Source organism: Chinchilla lanigera, unplaced genomic scaffold, assembly GCF_000276665.1.
Source record: "Chinchilla lanigera isolate Chin_1 unplaced genomic scaffold, ChiLan1.0 scaffold00001, whole genome shotgun sequence".
NCBI lineage: Eukaryota > Metazoa > Chordata > Mammalia > Rodentia > Chinchillidae > Chinchilla > Chinchilla lanigera.
This window is the reverse complement of record NW_004955402.1, coordinates 30,346,457-30,355,286: the sequence shown is the minus strand read 5'-3', so window position 1 is coordinate 30,355,286 and position 8,830 is coordinate 30,346,457.

The following is an 8,830-nucleotide window of genomic DNA, read 5'->3' as shown; positions in this document are numbered from 1 at the left end:
TCCCCAAGGCAAGTTCTCCATTATGTAGCCCTGAAGCACTCACTTTGAAAACTGGGAAATCTGTACCTCTCCTGCTTTTCCATTCCCCTAACCCTAACTGCATTTCCTTAAACGTTGACAGAAGTTGAGGCTGGGCTGGCGTGATTAATACCCACCTGTCTGGAGTGCACCTCCATCACTCCACGGTCTTCCCATTTTTCTTAGATGCTGAGAAAATGCTTTTCACAGCTGTGATGACACAGCCAGAAATATCACCTTTTGAAGACATCATAACCGTGAGATATGACACTCTTTTGGCCGTTAGAAGGTTATTTGCTGTAGCTATTAAATACAGCCCTGTCACTCCCACTCACCTGAGCCATATTTCCTCCTTCAATAGATTATCCATAAATATAGGCTCAGGTACAAATAGAAATAATGAGCATTCACAGCTGAAGAAGACATGCACAGCCAACTCCTGCTGAAGGGCAAGAAAACAGTCCCTCCCTACAGCAGTCCTTCCCTGCGGGCTCAGCAGGAACCAGAGGCCAGGTGCCCTTGAGGGTCCTGGGGGCTCAAGAAAATGACTCCACTAGCCCAGTAATGCAGACCCATGCCTCCTGAATTCCAAGGGTGTTCCAGATTACCCACTTGCTCACCCAATTTACTTTGCTGTCTCTTGAAAATTAGAATGAGTTATTAGTTGTACCTTATACCCAGTGTAATTCCAGCTCATGTTAATGTAGTTATTAATGCACTGTATTTGTAAAGATGTTATAATTTCCAAATTACTAAATAGGCATCTCATATACTTATTTAATCTAAATAATTTTATAGATTCTAATCTGATGTTTTATTGAATGTCTTCTGTGTGCACATCACTGTCTTAGGAACTGGCAAAATATAAAAAATATAGATGATATAAAAACAATTTAGCAAGAAACTAGGGGCCAAACTTTTACCTTCATGCAAGAGTAAAGGAACAATTCTCTAATTAAATGAGATTGTGTAGCAATCTGTACTTTTTGCAGAGAAAAGTGCTCAGCAATTCCTTGAGATTGATAGGACTTACTTAGGCTCTGGGCAAGGGAGAACTTCAAAGGCTTTTTTTTTCTCATTTCTAAAATATGGGATATTGGAGGATTTGAGTAGTAGAAGAAAAAGGCAGGGATATCCCTGACATACAGTATATGGAAATACTTGCTGGAAAGTAATATAAAAACTGAATTCTAAAATTGCTCTTGAGACATCAAACATTGATAGAAATAGCCAGGGAAAATAAAGCATGGAAAATAATTGGCAGATTTGAATGCACTTGTAATTCCCAAGGATGATCTACAAATCCAGAGATTTCCCTTATTCACAAGTGCTTATGTCCTGGATCCTTAAAAATATTCTTGACCCAGTGAAATAAAATCCACGGGAAAAACAGTGGAATTCATGGGACTTAATATCATTTCATGGCTTAAAATACATCTGTCTACCACAGAGAAAAAAAAAAAAAAACATTAGCCCATCTACAAGTTAGGTTTTTGCCTACTTGGTTAATTCACAAAGTTGATGTATTTGGTTAGTCAGAATGACGTTCTACACAATCTCATTGACCATAAAGGATTTTTTTCACATATTAATTTCAAAAGTTCATAACTTCATTAGTTAAATATTGTTATGTAGAAATAGCTCTGCTTTAATTGTTGTGTTATTAATTTTTTGACACTAGAAATATGTGATATGACTGCATGTAAGCTAAGCATTTTATGCATTTTCATCTGCATCCAGATCTTCAGTGCTTCATCTATCCTGAAGCTATATAGCATACACTAAGAATACAAAAAAATTCAAATTCAGAGAGAGAAAGAGAGAGAGAGACAGACAGAGAGACAGAGAGACAGAGACGAGAGATTGATGCTATCACTTGATTTTGAACCTAGTCTGAGACATACCAGGTGCAAAGCCATACACTGGCTTCCGATTACCAATAAAATCAAATCTTAAGTTCTCATCACAGCCGAAAGGATCCTTCCTCATCAATCTCTGGCTACCTCTTACTTACTGTCATTTATTTTGTTCGCTCAGCCCACGTGCGTTCTTGCTGTTCTTCAAAGACCCTCAGTTTGTTTCTGGCCCTCAGCCTTTTCCCTTGATGCTTTCCTCTGTCTAGAGCACTCTTCTCTCAGACATTTACCCTCTCATTCCCTTCTTATCTCTATGCAAAGGCCACCTCCTCAGGCATTCTCTCTGGGATTGCTATCTTGTCCTCTCTGGCCCATTGTCTTGCCTTATTTTGCTTTAAAGGAGTAGCATGACTTGATTAATTTATAATAGTGCACATACATGTAAAATATACTAATATATATGTATATAAAATGTACTACATATAGTATATCATCACTAATAGTACATAGTGCAAATAGTGTTTCATAATATGGTGCACTTATTTGTTATTTGTTTAGCTTCCCTGTTGTCCAAATGGTGATGTCAGTTCCACAAAGGGATGGGTGATATTTTGCTTTTAGCTATAACTCTGGTACATAGTAGATATTGATTAAATGCTTATTGATTGAATGAATAAAATCAATTAGATAGTATTTCCTGGCTTATTTATTTACTTAATTCATTCATAATTACCTTTATGAATCTACTACAAGCCTAGGAACTAGAATATTAGCAGAAACTGTTGTCTGCTTCTGCTGGCTAATTCCTCTACCATTCACATTTCTTCCTCCAGCTAATGATATGTATTCTGAATTTTGTGCTATAATTCTCTTCCTTTTAAAGTATAGATTTATTCTATAATTATGTATCTAAAACTATATAGTGTTTAGAATACATTGTTTCATTTTTTATTTCAAGTGTCATTTAAAAAGAGCATTGCATGTAATCTGGACTTTTTCATCAGTTTTATATTTTAAAAATTCATCAGTATCATTTTAAATTATTTTACTTTTATATTTTGATGCATTATTTTATAGATGGCCATTTCCCTTCATTTTCACAGTTATGTGGCTGGATTCCATTTTGTGACTCTACCACAATTCATTTTCACATTGTGTCAAATGAATGTTCTAGGTTGGTCCTCACTCAAGAGTTGAAAACCTCTGACAGAGTCTCTAAGAAATTTGTCAAAGCCACTGAAATATGTAGTGGGAACCAGGGCTCATATTCTGTACTGAGATCCTTCCCAATTTGTGGGGATCTGCTGGGGGCATCATAAGTGCAATGCTCTGCATTCAGGCCTCTTCCTGAGGGGCAGCCTCTTAGCTTTTCAGAGCCAGCTCCCTCCTTCATTCTCACCTGGGAACCCATCTCCATTTATGTTCCCAAAGCAAATATGGTAAAGGAAGAAGTGAATTAGTGACCTAGGCTTGTGCAATTTTAAGTGAAGTCCCCTAAAGACTCAGTGGAAAATTCTTTGTTTTCAGATAGACTCAGGAGTTGGTGAGCCAGACCCTGGTCCCAGGATTGCTATTCTCCTATATTGGCTCAACTCCATATTCATGGTTCTTGCTTGGAGAGCTGCACTGCTGTTCTCTCCCGAGGTCTACTTTTTCCATAGAAATAGTCTCTTCCATGCAAAGCAGCCCAGTTTGTAGTCTTCTCCAGATTTTCCAGTCTCATTTCTTGAATTATGAGAGCCTCTCTTTCCCCAAAATGATTGCTGGGACCTGAGAACATCTGGACCCTCCACTGCGGAGCCTCCCTTGTCTGCTCAGAACTCCAGGGCATGTCATTCTTGCACTTGTGCCAGAAGCCGTTTGGATTATGGAGACAGGTGCTTCCTTTAAGATGCACATCAGGAATTAGCCTCCCCTATAGTCAGGATGAATTCTCCACATGTCTGAAATAAATGGCTTAAATTAGGGGTGGGATTTGTGACCAAAAGCCAGAGAGTCTCCATGCACTAAAAACTCAAGTGATATAATTGGAGGCAAAAATGATCATATGTAATATCTACATAACTGTGAAGCAGGGTCACATATTGTTGGAGAGAATGCACATCAGCAAGTATTTTGGAGAACAATTTTATAGTGTGCATTCTTAAGGCATTCATAGATTTTGATCCTGTGTATTCATTTGTGGAAACATGTTAAAAGAGATCATTTTAAACATAGGAAAACTTTATGCAGAAAGATATTAAGTATAGTTTTATATAGATAAAAATGTAATGATCAAAATCTATTAGAATAATAAAAATTAATTATGTACATCTATTAAAATAATAGTACTAATCTTAAAACTCTTGTGCTAACTGAAAAAAATTGATGCTATGTTAGATGAACAAAAGTAAATTATATGTTATAATAACTATTGTATAAAACAACATATTTCCCTCACTATCTGTGCTAAGAAATAAAGTTAGTAGAAATCCTCTAAAAAGTTAATAGTGGTAGAATTATATCTGTCTCCTAGTCTTCAAGTTTTTCCATATTATCCTTTGGAATATATATCACTTTTACAGGGAGAAAAAATAACCAAAGTAAAATAAATCAAACATGACACCTTGTCAATTATGAATACAAATAAAAGATATACAGTGAAGAGTGAAAAAAAATCAGCCTCAAAGAGCTTTAAACTGCCTCCTTCCCTGCATAGATCTCTCACCCTGTTGAGATCAGAGCAGGGAAGCTCTTTCTAGCTGCTTGTGAAACATCTGCTTTAGAGATCAAATTCAAGAGTCAGAACAGACTCAAGACATAAAATAATTTATTCCATGGTGAAAAGTACACTTTCAAATAAGAGAATTGAGAGATCAGTTAATGTGTACAAATGTATTAGAACAACGTTTGGCACATAGTAAATTCTTTTCTAAAAGTGAGCTATTATTATTCCTGTTGTTGTTATTCAGCAAATGACATTGATGTAGGTAACTATCAATTTAAGAAAATAAAATGTATTATGGTAAAACTCTGAATGTTAGGTTTTACATGAAAACAATTCCAAATAGATTAGAAATCCAAATGCCATAAAATTAATCAATAATATAACTAGAGGAAAATTCAGCATAATACCTCTAAAATCCTTTATCAGCATAATACCAGTCATAGAGTACCTGAGGTATTGGTACAATTACATTAAGCATATACAACTGGAATTTTCTATAAGAAATGGAAATTGAAAGAAATGTCGGTCAGGGTAAACATTTATAAAACTGGGATTTTGCTTCATAAATTTTAGCATGTCATTTATTTTTCTAGTTTCCTTCCTCATTACAAAAAAGTTAATGAACTCATTATGAAAGAGCACCCTCAAATCTATGAAAAAGAGGTATTCTATTCCAATCAAACATGGAACAAATGACAAATCCAGGAAAAGAAAATGTGTGATTATAAATACACATTTTATATTTGTGTGTTCACACATATATACAAATATAATTTTTTTATCTTTACAAGAAGTTACAGATATTGTATATGAATTAAAACAACATAAATACTGTTATTTTTCTAAAATGATTTATCAAAGATAATATCTCGTTTTTATAAACAAACAAAATTTCATAACAAAATAATACAAGTAATAATAGTTACTACATTGTGTATTGTAATCTTGAATGTATTTGCTCAGATTACAAGATATAGACAAAAAATACTATTTTACAAAAAGAAACAAACAGATGATGGCAAAAAAGTGTCTTTTTATGAACTGAGAAAAACTAAATGAATCAAATAGCATAAAGGAATAAATGATAAATGAATCAAATTAACATATATAGTAAATATTTTTGAATCAGTGAAATAGGTAATTGGGGGAATTATTTTAATTTCTCCCTACTTCTTATTTATCTATCTTCTATTTTGCTGTTTATTTGTATATATATGTATTTTGAGTTTCTCATGTAAGAGAAACCATGCAATAATTAAACTTGTATGTTTGACATTTCACTTAACATTATATTCTCAGGTTGTATTAATTTACCTACAAATGCCTCAAGTTTGTCTTTCTTTATGGCAGAGTAGTACTCCATTGTGTATAAATATCACATTTTCCTTCTCTATTCATCTGTTAATGAACATATATGTGATTTCCAAGATCCCGCCATTCTACATTGTTTTCCTGTAGTATAATGCTTTTAACTCTTTTGGGAAAATACCTACAGGGAGGATAAATGGTGTGATAGTTAATTGATTGTGTCACCTTGAGTGAAAAATGCCCAAATGATTGGATGAGGTAGCTTTGGTTGTAGCTGAAGGGATTTACTGAAGACAAAAGACCCGCCCTGGGTATGAGTGACAGAAAATAAGAAGCTGGTAGCCTGAATAGAATGAAAGAGGAATGAAGAAATGAAGAAAACAGATGAAGAACAGCTCACTTCTGTTTCTTCTTTGGAGCTGCAGTCTTCATCTTTGTCTTTGATGCCACTGACTGGCTTCCAGCACAGACTCTTCAGCCTTCCAGCGCAGACCCTCCAGCTTCCTGACAAGGACTTGGGCAGGACTCTAGAGTGAGTTTCAGGTCTTTGACCTTTCACTGGACCCTTCAGATTTCCTGTCCTCAGACAGCCCTTTTTACACTGTTCCACACCTGACTCTGCGCTGCCTTTGTGAGCCTACCTTGTAAATCTTTATATACTTGTCTACGTTACATTAAAACTGCTGCTCTAGTGAGCACTGACTGATACAGCTGGGTCAGATGGAACTCCAGTTTTAATTTTTTTGTGTAATCTTCACACTGATTTCTATAGTGGCTGTACTAGTTTACATTCACACCAAAAATGTGGAAGACTTCCTTTCCCCCTGCATTCTCACCAGCATTTGTTATTATGAGATATTTTGTAATAGTCATTTTTTTTCTGGGATAAGATAGTATCTCAAGGTAGTTTTAATTTGCATTTCTCTAATGGCCAGTAATGTTGAACATTTCTTATGTATTTACTGGCCATTTGTACTTCTTCTGAGAAGTATCTCTTCATTTTAGAGGTCCATTTTTGACTGGGTCTTTTAGATTGGGGAGTCTAATTTTTTGAGTTATTTATGTATTCTTTTTATTTTGGGGAGTACAGGGAATTGAACTCAGGACCTTGTACTTGCCAGGCAGACACTTATGCTACTGAGCTATATCCCTGGCTCCCATATTTATGTATTTTATAGGTTGTCTTCTCTTTCTGCAGACTGTTTCATTGATGTGCAGAAGCTTTTTAATTTGATATGATCTCATTTGTTGATTCTCAGTATATTTTCTTGTGACATTTGGGTTTTGTTGAAAAAGTCCTCTTCTATGCCTATGTCTTCAAGAGTAATATCTATTTTATCTTGCAGGAGATTGAGGGCTTCTGTTTTAACATTTAGATCTTTGATCCATTTTTATTTTAGTTGAGTACATGGTGAGATATATGGACACTGACTCAGTCTTCTGCATGTGGATATCTAATTTTCTCAGCACCATTTATTAGAGAGGCTATCCTTTTTCTAGTGCATATTTTTGGCCCTTTTGTCAAAGATGAAATGGCTGTACATGCCTGGGGTTGTTTCTACTTCCTCTATTGTTTCATTTTTCCATATGATATCTGAGTTTCCAAAATGAGACGTGTTTGTGGAATTTTATAGAATTGTTTTTGTGGAATTTTATAGAATACTCTCTTGGAAAATTACTATTACTGTTAAAATTACAGAATTCACCTTGGTTTATTTTATGCTTATGAGAAATGTATCTTTTTAAATGATACGAAATGGAACCAGGAATCCTTTGAGAGTAGGTGCAGAATTTGTGACTGGAGATCTTGTTCTGTTTTATTTTATAAGGAGAAAATATTAAACAGTTTATATATTAGACTCTCCCTAATAGACATGGAAATGTTCAATTAATTAAATGCTAATAATCAGTTGGTTCCAAAAATTAAGTATCAAATTAAATTAAAATCAAATAATTAACTCTAGTAGAAACATAGAAAGTGTGCAGTGTGCTCCAAAATTCCTTTCCTCTCCCCCATCTCTCCAAAAGACCCTGAGAGTATTGCTCATGATTAAGGGAAATCACACACGCACATATGAATACAAATTAGTTAAAACTCATGGTAGAATGTTTGGCAATACATAAAGTACTTAAAATTATAATATGTTTTGACAGAGACGTCTCATTTTTAAGATTTTGATTTTTTTTGAGACACTGTCTTACTATGTGGTTCAGGCTGGCCTTGAACTCACTGTGTAGCGCAGGCTGGCTTCAAACTTCCGGCCTTCCTCCTGTCTCCATTTCATTAGTGCTGGGATTATAGGAATGCAACACCTTGCCCAGCAACAGGGGCACTGCCACACTATGGTCTCTCCGAATGTGCTTCAGCTTTGTCCCACTGAGGCTTTGGATGGCAGAGGTATTTACTCATCAAGTTTCACCTCTTCCTGGTTGTGGGTTGCCCCCAAGGTGTTGGTAATTTTAAACCGCCCCCTGTGTGTGAGGGACGAGAAGAGCTGACTGCCTGGCTCTGGAGGCAAATCTTCAGGCTGAGAAATAGAGCTGAGTGTGCTTTAAAGGGGAGAGTGGTGCAGTGCTATCCACCACAACTGAACTCATGCTGACTCGTGGGGATAGATGTGACACAGAGCATCGACTGCCCTGGATACTTGGTGCTCTGGGATTTTTGTAACTACATCTCAATGGTCCTCCAAAGATGCACACACCCAACTTTGGCCTTGGCTCTCCCTGCTGGGAAGGTTTCCGCCTCTAGTTATGCACTTAGCCTCTCTCTCACTTCCTTCTGGTATCTGGCCAGATGACCCTCTTTCAGAAGCAGCTTCCCATGACTGTCTTCTGGAGAACAGTAATTCTCTATGTTGCTTCCTGTTTCCATTTTCCCTTCATTGAGTTAGTCATCATCCATTTAGCCACATCTTTTTCTTTACTGTTTAAGAATTTC